At 47.1% G+C, this 26,409-nt stretch overlaps 1 protein-coding gene across 1 annotated transcript in view; it reads right to left on the reverse strand.

Annotated features, from left to right (window-relative positions):
* Positions 1 to 20,554: 20,554 nt before the first annotated feature.
* LOC146809377 (pleckstrin homology-like domain family A member 2) overlaps positions 20,555 to 26,409 on the reverse strand; it is a 154,415-nt gene continuing 148,560 nt past the window's right edge. The window contains exon 3 of the transcript XR_014966418.1: positions 20,555 to 21,060. The gene's annotated coding sequence lies outside the window, so the exon portion shown is untranslated. The remainder of the gene's footprint in view (positions 21,061 to 26,409) is intronic.

The raw sequence follows: 26,409 nt of genomic DNA on the forward strand, positions 1-26,409 counted from the left end.
AAAGGAACATGTCAAATGTGAATAAAAATGACATTTCAACTTTATTTTGGCTTTTGTGTTCACTTCAGAGGAAGTGCTGGCCAGTGCAGCCTTGTGGTGATTAGGCTGTATTATTTTGTCTGTCTCTTAAGTGTCTTTGCAGGTTTGCAAATGCGGGACAGCTTAAGAGATATTTTTGATTGCTCCGGGGTCCCCGCACATGGGCGGGGATTATTCATAGATTATGACTATAACAGAGATACCCCTACTACAGAACTGGAGTTACAGGTAAGAAACTACTCCTTCTACTGCATCGTGGACCACTGCTGTTTTTGAAACCGTGCTTTGGCTGGTGGACTGATTCTTTTCACTTCTTGTGGTGCGTTTGTTGAAAATAGAAGGAATACGCACAGTAGCTGTGGGGCATAAGTTGGAGGAGGTTAAAGTCTCAGTCAACGAGTAAGGGTTACCTATCGGAGCTGGTAGAGAGTTGGGGATTAACATTTCTTGGCTCTCCTTCAGTAGATCGTTTATGCGATATAACACAGTTGTTGGCTGCCGATCTACAAGCAATTGTTTTCCTACTAAGTTTTACATTTACCCCCTCAGACTCACCCCCCCCTCACGTGCAGTGGACTTCCTGTTCCCCCATACTACCAATATAAGTGTATCCCAAGGGAAAGAGAAGGAAAAGCTCAAAGCAGTAAGTTAATACAACGGTTACGAGAGTTTTTCAAAACCACAGGAACTTGATAATTCAAAGCAAAATGGTATATTAGGTGTGTTGACTGGGTACTGGTAGACAGAAGAATTAAGTGGCAATGTTTTTTAACTCCATTTGTATATGTAACGAACAAAAGATCCAGTGGGTCCAATGCGAATAGTACAGGGCCAAGAGAGGTGGCCCAGCCTAGCCTTGGCTAGCCGCAGATGGGCCCGCCCTTGGCCTGGGCGCGTCCCGCGCTGCGGTAGCCCCGGCCAGCTGATAAGCGCCTACCGGCGAACAGAAGTGTTGGCGGCGTCCTCGACGCAAGGCAGACTGGTGGCTGTAGTTCCTGCCCCCGCACTCCCCGCAAGAAGAACGAAGGCGGCTGGTGGGTCCTCGCGGGCCCACCCCCGGCAACAGTGGCTGGCTTGCTGGAGCAGGCCAGTAATAATAATAATAAACTTAATTTTCCCTCGTGTCATCTTCCATGTACTTCATTGAAGAGAAGTCTCTAACACTGGCGACAAGTAAAACTGCAGTATTGAGCGAGGGAGAAGAAATCTCAACATTTGGCCTGTCACGAGTTACTTGTGTGGTGCTGTCACGAAAGCTAGGGTGTTTTCGAGAAGACTATTCATGTCAGTGTGTGGTGTTATGGCTCTTCTTGTGTTCAGATTGCAGCAACTTCAGTATTGCTTGCAAGAGTAGGAGAGAACCTTCGTGCTTACTGGCAACTGTTGGATGGAGCATCTTGGTGCACTCGTCCTGGAGCAGCGAGGTTTCCGCTCATGCATGGTTGAGGTGGAGCATTGCGAACACTGCTGACACAGTAAGTAGGAAGTTTCGTAAAAGTAAAGAGTCTGCTATGTTACTACGGCATGTGCGTAAGCTCAGGGAAAGGGTAAGAACAAGCCCTATGCACCATGCAATTTGATGCTGGGAGTGGCCATTTTGAGTTGTTGGGGAAACCTGCATTCTGCTGCATTCAAGACACTTCATTTTAGGCAACTTCGTTTTTCTGTCTGCTGTTCAGGGGTTAATTGTCCTGATCATTGCTCAGTGACAGTCCTGCTCTGAGTACCTTGGGTTGTGCTTGCGCTGCTTCAATGATGGGCACTCCTTTGTGTATCTGCCTGTGGTTAGTGACTGTACTTGGGCAATCTGCATGCCTTTGGGTAGCTGCCTGATGTTCAAAGCTGCAAGTTACTTCTCCTTTGTTCCGTGACAGTCACGCTTTGATTTTGAGGCAATTCTGGGATGACTTGATTTGTGCTTGCTATATTTCGGTGATGAGCATGTCCCTACCATTATTACTTTTTCATTTGGTGGGGGTATTAATTTGGTGCAGTACGATTCAAAACATACCTATGCTACCTTTCTTTTTGTCCTTACCTGGGTAGCCTATAATTAAGTGTCGCAAGTTGAAAAAGGTTTTTGATCGTCACGCCAGGGTATGCGGAGCTTGTTTAAGCTTTGGTCGTAAGACTGAATTGCTATCACACTGCCTTGGTCCTGGAGGACAGGAAGTGTTCGATCATCTACCCTCTGTTTCTGGTGATACAGCAGAGTTAAATGACTATAAATTGTACTATTTACCAAAGTTAGTACTATACTTGAGCAATACCATTTTGGTAGACGGTTACAGAAAGAAGGCAAGTGTGTAGAAAATTACATCTTGGTTTTATGGAAGTTGGCACAGTCCTGTAAATTTTTGGCTACCACAGCTGAGAGGATAAGGGATCAATTTATGCTGGGGTGTCTCATCGAAAAGGTCAGGGATGAACTTTGGCTGAATGACGATCCAACTTTGGAAGATGTTTGGTAGTAGCTAAAAAAGTAGAGCACTCCTTGAAGTGTGGAAGTGGTTTAAAAGGACATGATGGCAGATGTTCATGTTGGAAAAAAAAAACCAAGGCGGATGCAGTAAGAAGGCCTGGGTGGTTGGTGGACCAGAGAGGTGGAAAAAACAAAGATGGCAAAGAGAGCAAGGAAGTGTTGCAGGTGTGAGTAATAATCATTTGACCTTTCATACAGTGTGCCCAGCACTTTAAGCACTGTGCAGGGGCTGTGGCAGGAGAGATCATTATCAAAGTGAATGTAAGAGTGAGTGGCAAGAGCAATGTTAAAGAAGTGGAGGTGGATATCCGTGACGATTCGATTTTGAATGTGGGCAGATAGTTTTGCAAGTGGGATGTGGGGTGCAAAAGAGTCCCATTGATATTTCTGTAGATGGTAAACAAACAAAAGTTTTCTTCGATTCTGGGGAAAAAATAGTTATTTTTCAATGAGTTTTATTAAACGGAATCTGGTGGGAAGCGTGAAGTTAATGAAACCTGACATCGTAGCTTTGTCCTTATGGTGGGCAGCCTATAAAGTTGAGAGGGTATTTCATGAGAATGATTGAGTATAAGAAAAAATGGGTTGCTGGAAAGATTTACATTTCATTAGGAAGGGATAGCATATTGAGCTGGTTTCATCAAAGAGATCCTGAAGTAATGCTTTATCCTAACAGTGATTTCCCCCATACTTGTGATGGATGTGGTTCAATCTGTAACGCAAGATAGGGGTTGCTTACCATCAGAGGAATTTGCGCAGTTTGCTTGAAGATTTCCCATCTGAATTTAGACCTGAATTAGGTTGCCTTAAGAGGTATACTCACACAATTAAATTAAGGGAAGGCACGGAGCCTAATTCTGGTAAAGTAATTAATGTACCATTTGCGGTGAGGGATGAGATGCCGTTGAAATTCAATTGCAGAAAGATGGTATTGAAGGGGTGGAAGGAACGGAATGGTTGGGCAAAGTGGTTCTTGCTGAAAAGAGCAGCGGAGAGTTGTGGCTGTGTGGACCTACGTGAACTGAACAAGGGAGTGGTGATAGATAAGTATCCCATTCCTAATGCAGAGATGTTGACATCATTGAAGAGGGCCGAGGTATGTAAATTGACCTAAAATCAGCGTGCCATCAAATGGAACTGGTGGAAAGTTCAAGCGAGGTCACTACATTTATAACACAATTTGACTTTTTGAGGTGTAGGAGAATGCCGTTCGGCTTCGTATCGGCTGCCTCTGTTTTCCAGAGTTTTGGAGAAAGTGCTGAAGAGTTTGGAAGGCATCCAAATATTTCAAGACCATATAGTTATCTATGGTCCTGAGGTTGGTGTGAACAAAGAGTGAAGATTGTTCTCAAGAAGTTGGAAACTGAGTTTGACAATAAAGAAGGACAAATGTTAATTTAGGTAGACATGCATAGAGTAATCGATCTCCTAATAACATTGGACGTGGAGGCTCTCTATACAAACATTCCACAGACCGAGACACAGAGTAATAGAAGAACTCCTTCTGAAAGAAGACTGGATATCGAACACCCCTGTATCATTCATCATGGAGTGTGCTACGATTGCCATGTGTGAACTACTTTCAGTTCAAAGGTCATTTTTTCCATCAAACCCAAGGAACTTCTATGGGTAGTACCTTTGCGCCGAGCCTGGCATGCCTCTATGTAGCGGAATTTGAACGTCTCCACTTGACTGATAACATCTTTAACAACAACATTATATTGTGGAGACGTTACATAATGACATTCTCATTCTGTGGAAAGGAGATATTGAGACGTGTGATAGATTCTTCTCTTGGGTCAACACTTTGGACCCCTATCTTAAGTTCACCCGGTCCATCTCCTCTACTGAGATCCACTTCCTTGATCTTACAATAACTCTTCATGAAGGCCGTCTGTCAACCCACACCTTCAAAAAACCAACTGACCGTAATAGTCTACTTCTCTATGAGAGCCATCACCCGAAAGCCGTGAGGGATAACTTGCCCTTCGGACAATTTCTGCGTCTTCGTAGAAACTGTGAAAAGACTACTGATTATAAAAAAGACGCAGCAAGCAGGTGTGTGGGCTTGAGCCTTAACAGAGAGAGGTGCCGTTCCTTGGGGGCCTTGAGGATCGCTGTGCCCGCGCCGTCTCCCTCCCGCCGTCACTTGTAGAGGTGGCCGCCGTGTGGGGGGAGCGCAGGGAAAGACTACACTTCCCAGCATTCCCTGGGGGCCGGATATCGACGCCAGCGCGCCCGGAGGCGCTATTTACCGGACCTCGACCCCGGCAGAGCGGGGGACGCAGCAAGCAGGTGTGGGCTTGAGCCTTAACAGAGAGAGGTGCCGTTCCTTGGGGGCCTTGAGGATCGCTGTGCCCGCGCCGTCTCCCTCCCGCCGTCACTTGTAGAGGTGGCCGCCGTGTGGGGGGAGCGCAGGGAAAGACTACACTTCCCAGCATTCCCTGGGGGCCGGATATCAACGCCAGCGCGCCCGGAGGCGCTATTTACCGGACCTCGACCCCGGCAGAGCGGGGGACGCAGCAAGCAGGTGTGTGGGCTTGAGCCTTAACAGAGAGAGGTGCCGTTCCTTGGGGGCCTTGAGGATCGCTGTGCCCGCGCCGTCTCCCTCCCGCCGTCACTTGTAGAGGTGGCCGCCGTGTGGGGGGAGCGCAGGGAAAGACTACACTTCCCAGCATTCCCTGGGGGCCGGATATCGTCGCCAGCGCGCCCGGAGGCGCTATTTACCGGACCTCGACCCCGGCAGAGCGGGGGACGCAGCAAGCAGGTGTGTGGGCTTGAGCCTTAACAGAGAGAGGTGCCGTTCCTTGGGGGCCTTGAGGATCGCTGTGCCCGCGCCGTCTCCCTCCCGCCGTCACTTGTAGAGGTGGCCGCCGTGTGGGGGGAGCGCAGGGAAAGACTACACTTCCCAGCATTCCCTGGGGGCCGGATATCGACGCCAGCGCGCCCGGAGGCGCTATTTACCGGACCTCGACCCCGGCAGAGCGGGGGACGCAGCAAGCAGGTGTGTGGGCTTGAGCCTTAACAGAGAGAGGTGCCGTTCCTTGGGGGCCTTGAGGATCGCTGTGCCCGCGCCGTCTCCCTCCCGCCGTCACTTGTAGAGGTGGCCGCCGTGTGGGGGGAGCGCAGGGAAAGACTACACTTCCCAGCATTCCCTGGGGGCCGGATATCGACGCCAGCGCGCCCGGAGGCGCTATTTACCGGACCTCGACCCCCGCGACGCGGACAGCGCGCGGGCAGCGCCGGGAGAAGCCCGGGACAAGGGCGGGACCGTCTGTGGCCGTCCGGGGCCGGAGGAGGCCGGGCTGGGCCATATCCCCTTCGTCCTGACACTGTGAGTCACCACGGTGTTCTATGCTATTGATTTGTACTTGATTAGTACTAGGCACATGTTTCTGGATAAGTTTATTACCCACTGAAGCACAAGACCCCTCATTTACGGACCAGAGACTATTAACTGTCTGGATTGTTATTTCCACCTACTGTTTACTTGTGGCAGATTTATTTTCATATTGTATGTATTAGCCCTACGTGATAAAATTAGGAAATGATGAAACGGGGAAGGAAAACAAACGCCAAAACCCCTGCAACGCGGTCACATACTAAGTCCCTAGCTGCAGGTTCCCAGCCACTACCAACATTGACTGCTATTGATAGGATGCTGCAGCAGACCATTGGGGTTGTGGCTAATGCTATAGAGAATACCGAGAGACGGCTCTCCATTACACCATCACTGTACATCCCAAGTCAGGAAAGAGACACTTCGGTCACTATGACTGAGGCGCTGGAGGCTAGCTCCTTTATGACATCATCTTATATAGATCTACCTTCCAGTCAGGTGCCAATAGAAAATTCTAAGGATCCCCGAGATAGATCTACTATACTGGCTTCTCCCCCTGTTGTGAAGAAAAGGGTGGACACATGTAAGCCGTGCCCGAGGAATAAAAATAAACATAAAAATAACATTGCCCCAACTAAATTAAACAAAAATATCCACACCAACCATGACCTGGTGACTCCATCCGAAAATCTGCGTGACGCAGCGCCAGGAATACCGTGTTGGGTTACTAATATGGTCACGGACCTGCAAACTTCCTTGGAACGTACAATTCTCACTCAGCTTAAGCCACTGGTATCAAAACTAGATAAATTGATTTCTATGTTGAACACCAGAGGCGGGGGGAAAACTGAGGCAGCTAACTCCCAAAGATCGTCGGCCCCTCTTGGTATGGAAGCCCAACAAAATAAAGCCCCCTGCATTTTAGTTCCTGACACTACTAGCCAACCGGCACAGATTCCCAATACGGGAGTGACTTCGGACGCCCAAAAACCTAAATCCCTTCCACCCCAAGACACTCTTAGTGTTGGTTCTCAGCAAAGATATAGCCAACCCACAAAAACTCTGGCAAGTAAACCTGATAAAGTCCCGATTACGTTAAAGCAAGGCCAGCTGAGTAACAATACTAGCATTCCCGCAAAAGCTAATATGATACCAGAAGCTAATGCCCAGCACTTGCCCACAATAAATTTACCACCCGAAGCACAAACTTTTGTCGTTGCACTGGTGGGTGTTCCACCCTTAAGAGAGGGCAAAAGAGAAAACGAGGGTGAGTTAAAGAATAAGTGCATTCAGTGGCTCACAGTAAATAGGCCCCTACCAAGAGACATTTCAGGAGAAATTTTGCTGGCTAGAAGAGTGGGCTGGATTGGGAGGAACCCAAAGACTGTAGCAGGAGATGTAATAATTCTAAATTTTAGGGATGCCACTGCTGTACAATATATATGTAGTAGTGACACTTATAAACAAAACACCCAAATATCTGCTTTACATCTCTCCTATTTCTATCCTACTCCTAGCTGGGAACCGCACTATTCTAGAGCCAGGATCTCTAATAGGGGGCATCACCTCCCACCCTGCAATTCGGAAAATAGAGGTATACATAGAGAAGGTTGGCCTATTCGTACTCCTCTCTACCCGCTACAGCCACATTGGAACAGATTCAGTGTACTGGAAGAGGTGGATTGACTTAGCTTGGGCGGAAAACTAGATCAACAACTCACTAGTAAAACTGCCAGCTGGACAAGGGCCATAGAGGAAGAAGCACCGTTAGCAGATTGTATAAACAGCTCACAAAACAGGGAAACTAATATAAATAGCTCGGACACTGAGAGCCCTGATGATCCGACACAAGGTTGCATAAAATTGGTCTCTTGGAATATAGCTGGCCTAAAAAACAAGTTGGGCACCCCAGATTGGACTGCATTCATGACTAAATTTGACATTTGCCTAATGCAGGAGACCTGGGCATTGGAGGATAGTACAAGCCCGACTTTTGCTACCTATAATATCCTCGCAACATCACTAGGTAAAGGCCGCCCGTCTGGGGGATTATCGATATGGGTAGCCACACATTTGGGAACCCAGGCCGTACAAATACCAACAAAATCGCTGGATTTCCAATGTGTTTTATTACAACCGCCAAATAACCCCCCCAGTAGCACTAATTAATGTTTATTCAAGGCCAATCAGAAACGGTAAAGAATCAACCACACTGAGTGAGCTGACATCATTTATCTCCGGGCTAGATCCTTGTATTTCTATAGTCCTTGGCGGGGACTTTAACTGCCAGTTTGAACCACTGGGTGGGGTGGATCAGGGCGAGCAGGATGAGGTAGATGCGCTATGGCATATCCCAGACCCGGATATTTCCCCAGTCAGAGCTTGGACACCTTTGGTATTACAAGCAAAATCCTTCTGCCTTACAACGTCTCTGCGGGCGTGTAATGGGAGAATGGACTCTGACCGCCCAGCAGCAGGAACGTTTAACCGGACAGACAGGGTCTCCATCATTGATTATATAATGATTGAAGCTAAAAATTGGAGCAAGATAAAGAACTTCAAAGTTGAAAAAAGGCAGGATAGTGACCACAATGCTCTGACTTTAATTCTGAAGCCAGGGTCCTTCGGGTTAAAAAACCCTGAGACTACATTAAATGTGGCAATTCCTCCCCTTGTACTATCTAACAACCGTAGAAGAGTGAAATGGCCTCGTCTGGCAACGTCACCTTTACAACTTGCGAAAATTTATCAAACCGCGATACCCTGGATAACTCGGATGGCTGCTGAAACTGGGCCTACGCAGGTACTGGAAATACACAAACAGCTAGTATTGGAATTGGGGGATGTTTTTTATCCAATAGCTAGAGCAAAGAGGTATGTGCCCAAAGCGTTTCCTTGGTTTAATACTAGGTGCAGGGAATTAAAAAAGAACCTCCTCGCAGCAATTAAATCGAAAAATAAACCCAGCACTCGAGATGCTAGACAAGCGTATAAGAAGGAGCTGTCTAGGAGTAGGTTGGAATGGGAAGAAGAGAGGTGGGAAGCGCTGAGGGATGCCTTGGTGACTAAGGACGCCAAACTCTTCTGGGAGCTAGTGAGTTCTTCTGTAGGAGGCAGTGGGGAATCTTTCCTGCCAAACATTGCTCCCTCAGTATGGGAAACGCACTTTGCCACATTGTATTCTTCCCCCTCGGTCACCCCGGAGCCACTGAATAGAGCTAGGATAATGCAACCAAAAGACCAACTCTGTGTTTCATTGGATTTAAATCCTACACATGAGCATTGTCCTCAGGAGCCGTCAGACCGTGGAAACTACTCTGGCCACCTAAGAACTAGGAAGCAGATGACTACTGGAAGTACTGAGGTTATCTCAATCAAAGAAGTAGAATCTGCTATTACCAGGCTACCCTCTAACAAAGCCCCAGGGCTAGATAAAGTGCCAGGCGATCTCTTTCGTTCACAACCTAAAATCTGGGGACCTTATCTAGTTGTACTATTCAATGCAGTCCTGACAGGAGCTAATTTACCAGATACCTGGGCAGGGGCTGAAATTGTTCCTATTTACAAAAAAGGTTGCCCTTTAGCTCCCTCGAATTACAGGCCTATAAGTCTCTTGGATACTACACAGAAACTTATGGGCCGGATCATACTAGATAGAATACTTGAGTGGGCAGAGGAGAACAAGATATTGAGTACCTACCAGGCAGGGTTCAGAGCAGGGATCTCGACCTTGGATCAGCTCTTTAGACTACAGGTCTTGTTTTGGAAAACCGTAATTCTGGGAGGGGGTAGTCTCTATCTGGTCTTCGTAGACTTACGGGCTGCTTTTGACCTCGTGCCCAGAGAAAGCCTATGGAAGGTCCTGAAAGATCTAAACCTCCCGCCTTACATCCTAGAAGTCCTGAAGCATTTCCATAAAGAGAACTATGCTCAGGTACGCTGCGGGAAAAATGGAGAGCTTTCAGAACGTTTCCCAGTTACCAGAGGTGTGCGTCAGGGCTGCGCCCTGGCCCCCACTCTCTTTAGCCTTTACATCAATGGTTTGGTGGGTGAGTTGGACAAGGTTAAGAATGGTGATGTTCCCCGGTTGGCATCTGGACGGGTGCCTGCATTGATGTTCGCAGACGACACCTTATTGCTGTCTCGAACCTCTACAGGCATCCAGAGGGTATTGGATGGCTTTGTAATATTCTGTGCTTCGAGGGGGCTTGAGATCAACCTAGAAAAGACAAAGTTCATGATCTTCGGCCCCCCGAAGCGCACTCGCCCCTGCCCAGTCCTAAATGGCATCCCATTGGAAAGGGTTGGTACCTTCGTCTATCTGGGTGTTACCCTGACCGAAGATTTTGGCTGGGGCCCACAGGTGGTCAAATCTGCCCTGAGGCTCACACAGATAGCGGGGGGAATAAACAAATTCCAAAGGAAAACGCTATTTAAACCAGTCTCCCCAGGTCTCGAAATTTATAAAGCCCAAGCTAGACCTGCTGCAATGTACGGTGCAGAACTCTGGGGCCATACCCGTGTATCACCCCTTTCCAAGGTCGAACATACATTCATTAGAAATTTGATAGGGCTCCCTCAGAGCACCCCGCTGATACCCCTGAGACTAGATTTAGATCTAGAGCCTATCTTTGAACTTCTGGCGAGCAGACCCCTCTTGTACTGGAGAAGGTTGTGGACAGCATCAGAGCTCGGCGATTACAGAGCTGAGTTTCTTGCAATTTGGGATCAGCTGAAGAGTAGAAACATACCTTGGCTATCCCATATAAAGGCCACATTATACCAGATTGGCCTCCCCCAACTTTGGGAGACCCCAGAGCAAGGCTGTCTGGCGGTAAAAAGAACGGAGTTGTTAGCTATAATTAGGCAGCATAATCTGGACCAACTATACCGCCTGTCATCTATGGGTAGGCTGACAATGGAATTCCTGCAAGTAAAACTGACCCCCAGTAAGGAGGAGTACCTAGACTTGATTCAGCCGCCCAGAGCAAAGAAGTTATATACCCAATTAAGGTACGGCTGTCTCCCGATTGGGGAATTGACTTGCAAGTGGACGGGAAGAGGTGTGGGGGTTTGTCCCGTCTGTAATAAAACCAAAGAAGACCTTGCCCATGTTTTATTTTTCTGCTCCGCTTCTAACAAAATACGAAGAGCCTGGCTCGTGCCATTGTGCAGAAACTTGGGATTAAAGCACTGTGCGCAAGCCTGCAGGATTTTACGCTATGACACTTCCCCCCCAATTGTGTTTTCTGTCTCCCGTTTTTTATATGGTATGTGGAGAAGGTCAGCCCTGATAAATCAATCAACTATTAACTTTTAATATAAATGGAATTTTATTGTTCTTTGTTCCCACTTTGATAACTGCTGTTTAATAACTTTTTATCTAAAATACTGAATTATTTATGCATTTTATGTATATGTATATATTTTATCTGTGCTTTTATGGTCACCGACCGAAATAAAGCTATCAAAGTGAAGTGATAAAAAAGAAGCAGCTGCCCTGAGCAACAACCTCAGAGCACGGAACTATTCTATCTCCATTGTACAAAGATCAAACAAAAGAGCACTCGATAATAACCGAGAATCCCTTTTAGAACCTAAAGTAAAGGAAACGGAAGAAACTTTGACGTGTGTCACAACCTTCACATCAGAATCTAATGCTATACAGAAAATCATCAAAAAGAACTGGAAGATCCTGACCACGGGAAATCTATCTTTACCTACACCCAGGTTTGCCAACAAGCGCACAAGCAACTTACGCGACATCTTGGTACACACTCGCCCTAAGGCAATGAAAATAACCAAACCAGGGACCCTGTGGGACACCAAACCAGTACGGGGTCATTACCCGTGTGGGCAATGTGGTGTGTGTGAATTTACAAAGGCTACGAAGGAACTCACTCTGGAGACAGGAAAAGTATGGACACAAAGAAGTCACACGAATTGTAACTCCAATAACGGTTTATCTCATTACATGTCCATGCAAATTGAGATACATAGGCATGACTACACGACCCGTAAAAACAAGAATTATGGAACACCGCAGCAACATCCGATGTGGAAGGTCAACTACAAAAATGAGTACACACTACCTCACGCACCCACACGGAGTCAACGAACTACACTGGACTGTGATTGAAAGCAACAACTCATGGTCCGCTAAACTATTCGAAACTGAACAAAGATGGATTTTCCGTTTGTCTACTCAAGAAAGGGGTCTCAATGACGAGGTCCCGTGAACTGAACTAGCCTAATACAGAGTATACACACATACATACAGATTCAACACAGTCTTACCCTACCGCCATCATATATTCAGACACTCATGATGCACTTATGGGTATGTGCCTCCATACATCTCCTGGGAGACCTCACTAGCCCCTTATCCTCCACTTAGCCCTACCTATTTCACACATTGCATGTGAAATCCTCCGATCGCTTGGGTTCCCTTTTAGCTGTTTAATACTTTATCCATTGGCACGTTATCTCTCCGTGCTAATTAACTTGCCATTTGTAGATTTCATATAGACCTAGCAATTCCGCTTATATTTATTATTAATTTTCGTTTTCCCTTTTTAATTACTTCCTATTTTTCGGTACCTCAAGTAGTGGGACTGGAACCCCTTACTCCTCTGTATTACCTTGGTGGCTCGTCCACCCCGGCACCTGCCTTGCCGATCCATTCCTTACTCATTACGTTAGTCAGGCACTTCCTGGTTGGGACAACATGGCGGCCCAACGAGGAACCATCGCGTTACTACGTCTCTGCTTCCTGATTCAAGTACAGGACCCTTGGTGCGTAGACGCTAACATCCAGGTGAGGAGATGAGCGTTTGTCGAGTGAGGCTAACCCACGAAATTTGTTGGTAAGTGTATTTAGCATGCGCCTTTGCACGATCCCACTGTGTGTCCGCATTTTATACCCCCGCGAAAATAACTAACACCTTTTAGTTCTGTCCTCCCCTCATTATTCAACAGGGTATGGCCCCCTTGTTTCGGGTACGAGATTTCCTTCTCGTACTCCGATTTGGATCCTGCATTGCAGCCCATTTTGACGATGTCACCTTTTGGAGCCACAATTCGATGGTCGCGTGGCACTTTTTCCTTTATCCTGCATGTGATGTCGTACACCCACACCGGGTACTTAGGCACCGTCCATTATACGTTGTCCCTCCCGTGGGTCCATATCGTACTACGTCTCCACCTTGGGCCCGTGTACTCTTGGTTTTGTGTTTGGGTGGCTGTTATCGTATGTCACCTCATTGACAAACTCCGACCGAACATGGGCACATTCACAACTTCGATCAACTGCGGTCACCTTCACCCGAGTGCTCTCATTACGAGAATTCCCCACTGGCAACTGACGCCACTTGCGAGCTGGTGTCCACGTGCATGTTGATGCAGTCCTTTTCACATTCACTTTTCCTTACGTGTGCTGTTGCACTCCATCAAGAGTATGCTATTACCTTGGTATTACCACCCCTTGTATTTTTATCTTTACTGCTTCATTTTAGTGGGACCGTTCCAATGGTCCGGTCGCTACTCCTCCACCTATGAAGCCTCCTACCCCTCCACTTTGAGGTAAGCACCCATGAATCACCTAACCTGGTGATATGCACACTCGTATGGAGTCATTCTACTTTAGATATTTGGATATATATATATAAACCTTATTATTTTATAAGGGTGTCTTGGTCTGGTTTTGTGTTTTTTGTATTAGTTCATGATTTTAACCAATCTCTCTTTTTACATACTAATTGACAAATGTAATGAGGGACCCTTGTGGCCCTTTGAGGGGCTGCTCTGACCCCATTACTTTACTCGTGGATATTGCTTCCTTCAATGAGCTGTTAATGGTACGTTTGCTGTTTGTCCTCTTGTTTCTGTCTCCATCTATTAAGGCGGAGTCGATATTTAAAGACCCTGAATCAGGGACACATTTTTCAAAGTTGTGATAGATCTCCTTACCCGGCTATTAGATCCGAGGTTTATTTACTTGCAGTTCTATCCACGGTCCTGAAGAAGTGTCGCTCGATTTAGAGCATAGAAGACACGAAACATGTTGACCTTTGTCAACTAAAGGCTACCCTGATACCTAGAATCTCCATAGTAGCCTCCCTGGTTTTATCTAGTCCCATCCCCATACAAAACCAATTAAAATTATTCAGGGGCCAGGGGCTATTTTAGTTTTATTAGTCCCCACACTAATCAGTAATCACTGACTTCTATATTCCCACTCACAGTCATCACAATACGGCGTTCTCAGATCAGAAGATCTCCGCCAAAGATGCCACCAGGCCCGTCGGACATTGCAGCGCCGGTCCGACGAGGAGCGCCCGATGATGAAGCATGACACCCCACCAGGTGTGTGAGGGCAACAAGATCTGAAATTTAGATTTCCCTCTCGTGACCAAAATAACAGCAGGCCGGTAGCAACTTTAACTACCCTGACCTTGAGGAGGAACTGTTCTTTTCTGGTTGTCTAGAGTATTGAGGACATGAAGTGTCAAAGGATGGTGTCAAACCTAAAACAAGTTTGGTGTGTCCTATAAATGGATTGTCATCTCATAAGAATGAAGAGGAGCCGCTCAAGTTTTGGGGGATTGCAGAATATTATTGTAAATGTATACCTAATTTTGAGGCAAAAAGTACCATGATGAGACAATTGTTGCAAAAGGGGGCAACGTTTGTTTGTGACTTTGAACTCCTCTTCATAATCCTTGTCCCAAAGAGAGAACTCACTGGAACTCCTAACTTGAGACGGTTTGACCTAACATGAAATCCACTATTACGGATGCAAGCGTCAAGTGTTTGGGAGCAGTCCTTTTGCAAGGTGATGGTTCTAATACTAGAACGATTATGTGTGCATCCGGAAGTTTTAGAGGACCGGAAACTAGGTAATCGAGACGGAGGCTCTAGCGGTCTATTAGGCGGTCAGGAAAATGAAGACGTTCTTATGGGGGTGTGAATTTAAAGTAAAGACTGACCACAAGTCTTTGAGAGAGCGAATTCAGAGAAAGGGTATTGCTGCAGTGTCAGGTAAAATTACTAGGTGGGTGGCGGCACTGCAGGAATACACTTTGGTGATGGAGTACATCCCAGGGATCAGAAATGTGGTTGCATTATCCAGATTGGTGCCAGGGTGAGAGGAGGGTGATGTGAGAGTATCATTGAGGGTGCAGCAGTTTGAGGAGTGGAGAAAGGCTTCTTGCGATGAAGGTGGTATTCAAGAAATGTTTGAGCGGTTAAATTTGGTTGGAGTAAGAAGGGGTTTGTTGGCATGGAGGGTCAGAAGTTCTGGAATGTAAAGGACAAGTTATCAGAGTTAAATGGTTTGTTTCATGGAACAAGGTTGGTGCCACCTGTTATCTTGAAAAATTGTTGCTGAAACTGGCACATTAAAGTACTTGGGCATATCTAAGGCAAAAGAGAGATTAAGATCTGGTAACCAGGGATGGGCATTGATGCTGAGAGATTGGTTTGGGAGTGTGTTCAATCTATGATGAGCGATAAGATTTTGAAGTCTAGGAGTCAACCCATGGTTATGAGGCAGTTACCTAAGGTCGTTGGGAGTAAGTCTCGCTGGACATTTTAGATCCTATATATGGTCAAGGTAGATCTTTCTACGTCTTTGTATTATTAGATCTTTTTTCACAATGGCCAGAGAAGTTTCCTGTGGTATACAAACTAGACATATGGTTGCGTTTCTTCAGGAATTCATTGGTAGGGATGGGGGTACCTGGAATGTTGTTAACTGTTAATGGTGTACAGGTAGTTTTGAAGGAAATGGAGGAATTCTTCACTGAGAAAGGAATCGGACACATTAAATGTGCCTTACATCATCCTGAAGCCAACAGACTTCTGGGGCCCATTAACAGGGTGTTAAAGGAGATGATTAGAATGGCAAAGGGCAATGTGGAGGACTGTAGAGAGGAAGTGTGTAGGAGAGTGTGTGTGTATTGTTTGACTCCACATTCCGTAACTGGCAAATCACTCTTTGAATTATTCATGGAAAGAAGAGCTAACCGTGTAATTGCACCCTTGTGGGTGAATGAAAAATATGAGGGAAGTAAGGATAATTTGACGGTCCGAGAGAGGGAAGAGAAGAAAGTGGAAGCAAGTTGAAATGGTTTAACAGGAAAAGAGTTAAAGTTACTCAAGTGAAGGTTGGAGATTGGGTGAGAATCAGGATGCCAGGAAGTTGTAGGAGATTCTCAGATCCCATACGGGTGATAAAGTTGAGGAGTGCAGTCAAGATAATGGAGACCAGGGTGTGTAACTTTAACAGGGTGATTTGTGGTGAACTTTGGGGTGGAAGGGAAGGTGGACAAAAGGGTAGACAAAGATGGGTATTAAAGGAAAGTGAGAGAGTGATGGTATGGGTGTGAGATGAAGATTGAGAAAGGTATTTGGAGGATTCTGTCAATGCAAATTGATTCGTATTCATATTTCAACTTCAATTCTGAAACTTTTATATCCAATTCAAAATGTTATTTTATGTATGCATCTTTATAGGCAGGTCATTTACACGTAGCAGTTGTCCTAAATGACATGCAACAGTGTATTTATTCAGTAATATTGTGCATGTTATTTTTGTATCCGTTCTTTTATTTTTAGCTTCGAGGTAGTTTCCTATTTCTTTAACTGTATTCGAGGGAGATGCATGGTAACTGGTAACATCTTTGTTAATGTTGCGGTTTGTTATTATGAGCAATCAATCAAGGACTTGTAAAGCGTGACTACTCACCCGTGAGGGTCTCCAGGTCTAGCAGTGTGGAATGTGATGGTGGTGTGTTCCCTCGGAATCTGCTCTTGCTGGCTGCTCTGTGTAGAATGTGATGTTTTGAAAAGAGAACTGCAGCCTGGCCTTGGCGGATGGCTGAGAGGTCTCTCCTGCGATTTGAACATAATAAACTTCATCTTCCCTCATGTGGTGTCTTCCAAGCACTTCATTGAAGAAGTCTCTTTTTAGCACCTACAGGTGCACATCAGTGGTTGTTTATACTCCTGATCCAGATCTTTGTCACAGTACTAACCATATTGCAGTTATTCTGTTCCTACGTTCGATCTTACACTGATTGGAACTTTAAAGCTACAACCAACACACTTTTCAATCCTGTGGTCTGAAAGTGTGCCCAAAAACCTGATGCAGATCGGAGTGCTTTCGTTGTGAACAGTTCGATAAATGATTACAGTACAATACAACTGTTGTAATTGACTTTTTTCAATTATTAGTGGTAAACTCTTGTCTAACAGATACAGGCAGACTTGTCTTCTCCTATCGTATCTGGAGAGTCGTGCTTTGGTTGGCCTGATACCAGATGCTAGCAAAAGTAGTAACCAAGAAACCACAATCTTAAGCAGTTTGCTCTATAACCTGTAACCTGGGTAAGATTTACTGTGGTGGTGTTATGGATGACTTCCAGCTGGCTTATCCCTGGAACCACACAAAGTACTACCAGGAGTCTCCTTTGGTCATCTTGAATCTGTTTATTGAATAGCATAGCAGCTACCTAAATAAAGGTTTATCTCCTGTTCAAAAAGCATATCTTCATTAGTCTTCAGTATTTGACTACAATGTAATCATTAGAAGGGCCTGCCTATTAGAAATGCAAACGGTTCATGTTGCAGGGCACTGAAGTCTGTAAATTCTCCTTTTGTAGCACACTGGAAGTCCACCATTAGCAGCAGACACAACGTGATGATATACCCACTTTGGTTGCTGCGTTTATTCTAATGGGCATGTTAATGCTGTCACTAATCGGGCTGCTCCTCCAGTTAATAGAACGACAGCTCCTCGACACAGTCTGGCACTGGGCAACCAACTTTGCCCGGCAGCCTGGTTGTCCAGACGTCCACCTACAGTCAACCTGAACACCTTTCCCACAACGACTCCTAACTATGGGGGTCATTATGATGGCATGTGGATCGCGATCCACATGCCATACCTCCCCGCCCGACCACCAATTACCCCCCTGCCATATTACTGTGGCTGCACTGGGGGTACCTGTTGTACCCCCTTCATTGCCATACACAAGGTGGCAGGCACCGCGCAGTGCCTGTCACGTTGTGCATTGCAATGCACAACATTCACCTTTAACATTGCAGCAGGTGCTGTTTACAGCGCCGCCCGCCGCAATGTTAAAGGCAAGAATGCGCCCGCCAATGTGACGGGCGCATCGTAATTTGCCTCTTGGGACCGCCGCACCTCTGGCGGTCGGTCCCATTTTCCGTTTGTCTGCCCGCCATCGTAATGGTGCCCTCTGTGTCTAAGCACCTGGAAACTTTTGGCAAGCTGACATTTTCATCAGTTAGCCTTGCACTCTGTTAATGCCAGCTGCCCTTCTAGGCCGCTATAGTTATGCTGATTGGGATGCGGTTGGGCAAGTCTGGTCAGCAGTCCCAGGGGACCTACAGCTGTTTTTACACAACCCATACAGGACAGCCGGGGTGTGTCAAAATTTTAGTCTGGCCTCATATGACTGCTTGAGTTGTGCAGTGGGCACAAGTTTGGTGCTTTGGCACCACGTCTGAATTGGGTCTACAAGCTTGTCTGGGGATGTCCAGGCATCTTTGATGGGTATTCCATTTAATTGTGCCTGCTTTTTTGGTGAAAAAGTGGACTCTGCCCTGGAACTCTTTAAGGAGAGTGATGTCACAGCATGTTCCAAGGGGCTGTCTGTGTCCTACTAGGCCAGTGATAGTCAAAGTACGGCTGCATGCGGCCCTCTTGGCCTTTACATGCGGCTCCCACGGTTGAGCACTAACATTCAAAACCTTTTTTTAAATAAACGAGTAAGCATTTATTAACTTGCAAATAAATGCTTGCCTCTTTCTTTGACCTTTTTTTAGACCTCCTTTCACAATCCCTGACCCACCTACTCACACCATGTTGGCATCAGTGCGGCCCCCGGTCACACCACAGACCGTACTTTGTGGCCCCTGGGAAAATGTTTGTGAGTGCTCATGTACTAGGCCAGTGTTTCCCAAACTGTGGTCCGTGGACCCCCAGGGGTTTGTGACCCATTCCCAGGGGGTCCGCAGTTTTTAAAGCACTGCAAAGTTCCTTGTATAAATAAAAGTTTTCAAGCAACAATAAAAGTGTCAAGATAACGCCAGTGATTAATGTACCTGCTGGAGAGAGATGAGTTTTGTCCAGTGGCAGGTTTGATTTATCTAATATAGCACAGAGGGTTAATATGCTTACTGCACGGAACGTGTACCATGAATTTAAAAAAAACTATTTTATGTGCATGGGTCAGTGAGTTGCTGTTTTTGTCACAGATTCTTTTATTACTCTGCAGTTCATAAGTGACAATCGTATTCTAGCAAAGTGACCTATAAACTGTCATCAAAGAGCTGCTTGCAAACTGCATGGTACAAGTTAGTAACTTATGTTTTTCCCAAGTCTTTCTTTATCCTGATGCTGTAAAAAGGTTTATTTGGGTGGAAATACATTTTTATGATTAAAGTCCATGCTAACTACTGTTATGTTCTGAATCCTAAGTTTGTGCTTCTCCAGACCACGCACTCTTTAAAAATGCCTATCAGTAAAAATGACCTGTGAATCCTACACCTTATAGTCCCTTTACCTTGTGTAAAATTTTCTATACACTGATTTACACGTATGGTTCATTGTCTCTGTGTGATGTAAAGTGTTCTGACATCCTACAATGCTATGAGAGATGCTGTGAAACAAATAAAATACACGTGACAGAGGAGCTATGGAGAGATGAGAGGCACTGTTGGAGGGTGATAAGGGAATCATTGAAGAATCCAAACAAAGATTGTCGTATCCTGGTGCAGTAAGGTCTTCATTTACTATTCTTTAAAAGCTAATACAAATCAATATTTAATGAAAATGTGTTGTAGAATGCACCGTTGTTTCCCAAATGTTCTTGGGGGTGGGGGGGGGGGGGGGGGCATCCCAATGTCCCCTTTGTAGTGGTCAGGCTCACTCACTGCATTTGGTGTGCACCGTATGGGGACTGGTCTGAAAACATTTGCCAGGGCTGCTTTGGGTTTCCAGTCTGGCGCTGGCAGGAGCAGGATCCTCATACTGCAAAATAAAACCAAACATTGAAAAGTTTGTTTTCGAGATGCAGCACCAACCTTCTCAATTACATTTTTTTGGTTTTTGCTAATTCTTTCAACATAAAATACTAAAATCCTTAGCAATTCAAGTATTTGTTTTGTGTGCACACGTGTTTATATTTTTTTAATTACTGTTTCAATGTTTGAAATTTAAATCGTACAAATTGCTCGGGGGTCCCCGGCTTGCAGTGGTGACGTAATGGGGGTCCTTAGGAGTCAAAGGTTTGGGAACCACTGTACTAGGCAATTCCCTCAGCAGTTTGGTGCTTTCATAGAGCAGAAGTTGCTAGAAGTTTTCAAGCACGCTAAACGGTCTGCTCAGCCATTTTTATGGCTTACGCAGCAGCACCCAGAGACTATAGGGGTATATAATCTTGCATTTATATATACGATAAGTAATTTACAAGACACAAAAGAAATCCAATACCAATTTATAAAAATAAAGCAGATTTTAATATACATTTAGACACCAAAACAAGCAAATTTGGATGAGTATAACTAGAGTTATGTATTCTGGAGGAAATGGAAATTAATACATTTAAATGTATCAAAACATTACCATTGCGGTCAGTGGAAAAACACACTTGAAATGATCGGTCACTTGCAGGTTGAGTTGAGTGGGACCCACTGGGGGCCAAGGTGATGTAGAGCCCAGAACCAAACCATGACAGTCTGTTCGATTTTACCTGGTTCGAGAAGCCCAGGTGTATAGTTGTCCTGGCTGTCATTGGTGCTGGAGCCTCAGGGGTGCTGGTTTTTACCACTGAGACTGTGTTAAGGGGCGAGAAAACTGATGCAAAAAGTCCATAATGGAGATACTGTGGAATTACCTTGTGATACTGTGTCTAGTAAAGGTAGCAGTGGCTGTGCTAGCCACCAACAATACTTGGTAGCGGTAAGGGCAACAAAGTTATTTCGACGTCCAGGGGAGAACAGTAGCTGCATGAAACTTGCTGGAGGTCAGGACTAAGTTCCCCACAATGCACTGGAACATATACTTTTGTGCAGTTTTCCTCGGAGGTCACGATGGCCAGCGATTCTTTGGTTCTGGTACGTTCTGTTTACCTGCAATTTTAGGGGTTTCTTCTGGCTCTTACAGGAGTCCCTTTTTAAAAATAAAAAAATTATTTAACTTTTTCCATTATAGCCATCACACATTACAGCTTCAAAAGAAGTATCATAATATAGACATGCAATAGGTTACCACAAGGAGCTATCCATTGTCACAAGTGATTCAAGAGGTACACATCACAATGAACACAGTAGGTGTATCTAGTCTTAGCAGCACATCGCTGTCGTAGGAGAAAATAAATCAGACAACAGTAGGACAATATATGGACCCATAAGACACCTGGGGGACGTCTCTGACAAACCACTTATTGCATATTATTTCATAGAACTTGCGGTGTAGATAACTGAAAGTCCCAAGCAGGGAGCGTGCATACACAGGACAATGGTCTACAGCCATGTTTATTGTTGAACGCACCAGGAGTCGAAAGCAATGGGGTGGGGATTGTAAAATACCCCCCCCCCAAAAAAATATCTGGCCTCATCTTTACCCTCTAGCATCCTGCTCCGGAGGGAAGGAGTCATACCTCTCTGCGGTGTGTGTTAGGAGATGACTCTGGAGAGGACCTCAAATATCTTTTGGTCTGTTTTGGCATATGTGGCCAATTGTCCCTGACAAAAGATCAGATCTTCAAGTCACTCTTTGAATTTTGGAGCCCTCCCTCTACCCCACCTACAAGCCACTCTGCGCTTTTCTAACAGTAGTACTGTCCCAATGAATTTGCGATGTGCCTGAGGGAGCTTTTCAGTGTAGCCTAGTAGCGCTAGTATGGGGTCTCCTTCCACCGGGACTCTTACCATCCTCCCAAGAGCCTGAAAAACTTGTGCCCGATATTCCTGTATCTTGGGGCATTCCCAAGCTAAATGTAAAAATCCTGCCCCCGGGCATTTACATCTGTCGCAACGATCGTTGTCTGCCAGTTTAAATCTAAACTTTTTCACAGGAGTGTAATAGAGGCGTTGTAGGAACTTGTAATGTATTACAGCAGTATTCCCATTGTTCCTCAGTCATCTCCCTACCCAATTCCGCACTCCATTGTGTACGAGCAGTGCAGGGGGGCCCCGAATGTTGTGCGTGTATACTATGGTAAAGTCGGGACACTAGATGTTTGCCGTCGGCGGAGCCCAGCGTCTGATGCAACAGATCAAAGCTCGTGGGTTTCTGCGCAAATTCCGGAATAACAGAGCAAATTCCCTGCCGTAGGCGGATGTAAAGGAATGTGTCAAGAGGCGAGGGAGAAGTCTCCCTTAATATTTGGTCTAAAGTGCGAAACCGGCCATCGTGGAAATGGTCACCCCAAGTGGCAATCTTTGTTCGTACGCACATTTGGTGAAAGATCTGTTCCTGCAGTAGCGGCATACAGGGATGGTAGGAGATGGGGAGTCTCGGGGAGTATAGCAGAGGGGAACCAAAGATGCCATGCCACGCATCTACTGTACATGTAACGGTGTTTGGGGGAGTGTCATGAGTACGCCTAGGTGCCTGTATTATTCTGTCCAATGGGATGGGATCTGCCAGCTAGTGTTTCACGGTCACCTGGGGCATGTAACGAGGGGGATTAATCCAGTTGTAGGCATAATGTGCTTGCGCACTACTAAGATAATACATTTCAAAATCCGGGATGTCGAAGCCTTCCTGCACATACGGTCTCGTGAGTGTGGACCATTTGAGCCGGGGTTGTTTGCCTCCCCAGAGTAGCCTAAGGAGTTCTAAAAGAGTCTTAAAAAAATATCGCCCAGGGTGGTAGGGTATGTTCAGAAATAGGTACAAGAATTGTGGGAGCACCACCATCTTTATCCGGGACGCACGTCCAGCAAATGAGAGAGGCAAAGAGACCCACCGAGTGACATTGCTGGTGAGGCGGTGTATAGCGGTGCCATAATTAAGACAAAGCAATTCCTCATGATTCGTGGATAGCTATATCCCTAGATACCTCTACTTCCCTCGTCCTCGACCCAGTCATCACTAATGAGGAATTCCACATGACAGGAAACAAAACAGGAAAAGCTTTTGGGCTCCACCCACCCTCCCGTCAGGGGCTATAAGTATCTAGCCAACCAAAAGCACATCCTGTTTTGTTTCCTGTCAGTGGACCTGACGGGGACTCTGGGGTAGGTGCTGGGCACTTATCTGCTTCAAGAAGATGTTGTCCTGTGGTGTCCTCCTCTGCTGGGCTTTGGGGGTGCTGCTGGACCTTCGTGGGACTTCCTTGAGTCGGGCTGCTGGGCTTCCTGGACTCTACAGGCTCCTGGATGCTGGTCCTGCTGGGCTGCACTGGCTTCCTGTTGATGCTGCTCATGTCGTCTTGCGTGAGTATTTCCCTGCTTTGGCCTGGCCTCCTGTTGTGGATGGTCTCTGGCTTTAGGGAGCATCTGTTGGCCGCTGGTGGAGTGCCCGGGGTGGGGTCCGGGCGCTCCTTTTGAGGGCTGCCTGTGTGGTGGGGGTGCCCGGGTTGAGGTTCCGGGCGCTCCCTGCTGTTGTCTTGGGAGCACTCAGGATGCGCCGAGTGCTCCGCTTCTGCGGTGTCAGGCATTTCTCGTGGCGGAGCGCCCGGTTTGGGGTCCGGGCGCTCCATGTGCAATTTAATTGGAACACTCGGTTCCCCGAGTGCTCCGGACTACTGCAGCGGGCGGGGCCTTCGTGGTGGAGCGCCCAGTTTGCGGTCCGGGCGCTCCGTCTGTTTTTTGATGTTCGCGCCTTCCGGGTCCTGGAGCGCCCGGGGTGGGGTTCGGGCGCTCCGTTTCCTTCTATGGCTTGGAGCACCCGGTTTGGGTTCAGAGTGCTCTGCTTCCTGCAGGCCATCGTCAATGCGCCCGGGTGGTCTCCGGTTGCGCTTTGCCTTCGTGGGTGGTGCCTTCGGTGGCCGCGCACGGGATTGTTTTCAGTTGCGGTTCTGGCCACGCCCCCTTTTGCCTCGCTTTAGTATCAGCTGTGTGATTAGGGTGGGTTTTTCCCAGTTCTTTTTTGTTTTAAAAGGCGGGGGGGTGTCTTTTCTCTGCTGTTCTACCTGTGTTTGGCTTGCTGGTAGCATTCTTTTGTTGCTGCAGGTGTCTCCTGTTTCCTCTTCCTCTTCCCTTGCGGAGAATGGGGAGCCTGCCCCTGCGGGGAAGCACCCAAGGTTGGATGACGATAGATTGAAGAGACTTATTTTGGAGACTTTATCTGACCTGAAGTCCTCCAAAAATTCTGCTGGGAGTCGTTCTGGTGGGGGTGCTGCCCTCTATTCTGATATTTCTTCTTCGGATTCTTCTGGTGACGCTTCCTTGGGTGCGGTGGATCTGAAGGACAAATATATTTCCAAAGAGTTGTTGCCAGACTTGCTTTCTCATGTGCGTGAGAACATGGGGTTTCCGGATGATGCTGTGGCCAGTACTTCCTCGGATGCTGTTTTACCGCAATTTCGGAAGCCTGTTGCTACTTCGCTTCCTAACCATCCCTTTGTGATGGATGTCCTCTTGAATGAGTGGAGGACATTATGTTGCCGCACTTCATGTCGAAGCTTTATCCTTTGCAGGACATGGAGGAGTCCTTTCCTGAGTCTGTCTATGTGGATTCCATTGTCGCAAGTTTGGTTGGTCGTCCTTCCATGGCTGATAACATTCTTCGTGATGGGGTGGATAAGAAGATTGACTCTGCTTTGCGCAAATCTTATGCTGGTTCTCACCTTGCCATCCGTTCTGGTGTTTATGGTGCTTATGTCGCTCAATCTCTCTTGACTGACTTTAAGACTTTGTTTTCTACGATGCAGGAGGGTGGCTGTTGCCCGGATTTGCTGGAATCTATGGAGCGTCAGGCTGAATTCCTTTTGGATATTGCCTTCGATTCTGTGTGTGCTTCTGCCTTGTCCTGTGGTTCTTCTATTGCTGCTCATAGGAATCTGTTAAAGGGTTGGAATACTGATGCCGCCCAGAGGTCCATGGCTTTGCGTTTACCCTTTACTGGCCCTCGTCTCTTTGGGGACGCTCTTGAAGATAGGCTGCATAAGGTGTTCAAGGAGCGCAAACATTCCTTTTCCTTCCGTAGGCAGCCTTCTCGTAAGGATTTTTCCTTTTCTGAGGCCAAGACTTTTCGTCAGCCTTCCCGGTTTCAGCAGTCCTCCTTTAAACGCTCTAGGGGTGCTGGTCGCGGTTCCCCTCGGAAGTGCCAGAAGAAGCCTCCCTGTGATGCTGGACCGGGGCCGCAGCGTTCCTGACTATGCCTCTCCGGTCGTGAGTCCCGCTGGAGTGGCGCCCGAGATTGGTGGGAGATGGAGGTTGTTCCTTCCCGCTTGGCGTCTGTCGACCTCCGATCAGTGGGTGCTGGATGTCCTGGAACGGGGGTATCGGATCGAGTTTCAGTCCCGTCCTCCTCCCTCAGGCGTGGTGCGGACTCCGACTCCCTTGTGCTGGTCCCGTCGTCAGTCCTTGGTGGACGGTGTTCAGGCTCTGTTCTTGAAGAGGGCGATTGTCCCCGGTTGGAGTGGGGTCTGGGGAACTATTCGATTGTTTTCCTGGTTCCGAAGGTCACAGGAGGGTTTCGGATTGTCATCAATCTCCGGAGGCTGAACTTGTTTGTGCAGAAGATCCCTTTCAAGATGGAGACCTTGCAGTGAATGGTTCTTCTGATTCAGGCCGGCTGGGTGTTTGCTACTCTGGATCTCCAGGACGCCTATCTTCATGTGCCTGTGGCTCGGGAGGATCCGATGTTCCTGCGCTTCTGCCTGGAGGGTCGTCATTGGCAGATATGTGTCCTTCCGTTTGGTCTCCGGTCTGCTCCCCGAGTGTTCACCAAGGTGGTTGCTCCCTTGGTGGCCCATCTTCACCTCCGGGGGGGTGTCGATGTTCCCCTACCTGGACGATTGGCTGCTACAGGCTCCTTCCCCGGCGGTCATGTCTCATCACCTGTCCTTGACCATCCTTACGCTCGAACAGCATGGGTTTCTGGTGAACTTTCCGAAATGCCAGCTCCTTCCTGCTACTCGGCGGACTTTCATAGGGGCTGTCTTCGATTCAGTACTGGGCAAGGTGTTCCTGCCGGATTCGCGGATTCAGCCTCTTCAGTGCCTGTTGCGGAGGTTGTTGTCCCAGGCTGCGGCTCCCCTCCTTCAGTGGCTCGAGGTTCAGGGTCATATGGCTGCTACTGTCTTCACGGTGCCCTGGGCCCGGGTTCATCTTCGGCCTCTGCTGTGACATCTGCAGCGTTTGGTTCTGTTTCCTGTTCTGGATTATGCTCTCTCTGTGCCGGTGTCTCTGGAGGTGGTGTCCGCTCTCCAGTGGTGGCTGGATTTCTCGAACCTCTCCAGAGGGATGTGGATTTGCCTGCCGCCTCCTTTGGTGTTGACGACAGATGCCAGTGCATCCGGTTGGGGGGGGGCTACGCTGGGTCAGTGGTCCGTTCAGGCTCGTT

This window comes from Triturus cristatus, chromosome 7 (genome assembly GCF_964204655.1).
Source record: "Triturus cristatus chromosome 7, aTriCri1.1, whole genome shotgun sequence".
NCBI lineage: Eukaryota > Metazoa > Chordata > Amphibia > Caudata > Salamandridae > Triturus > Triturus cristatus.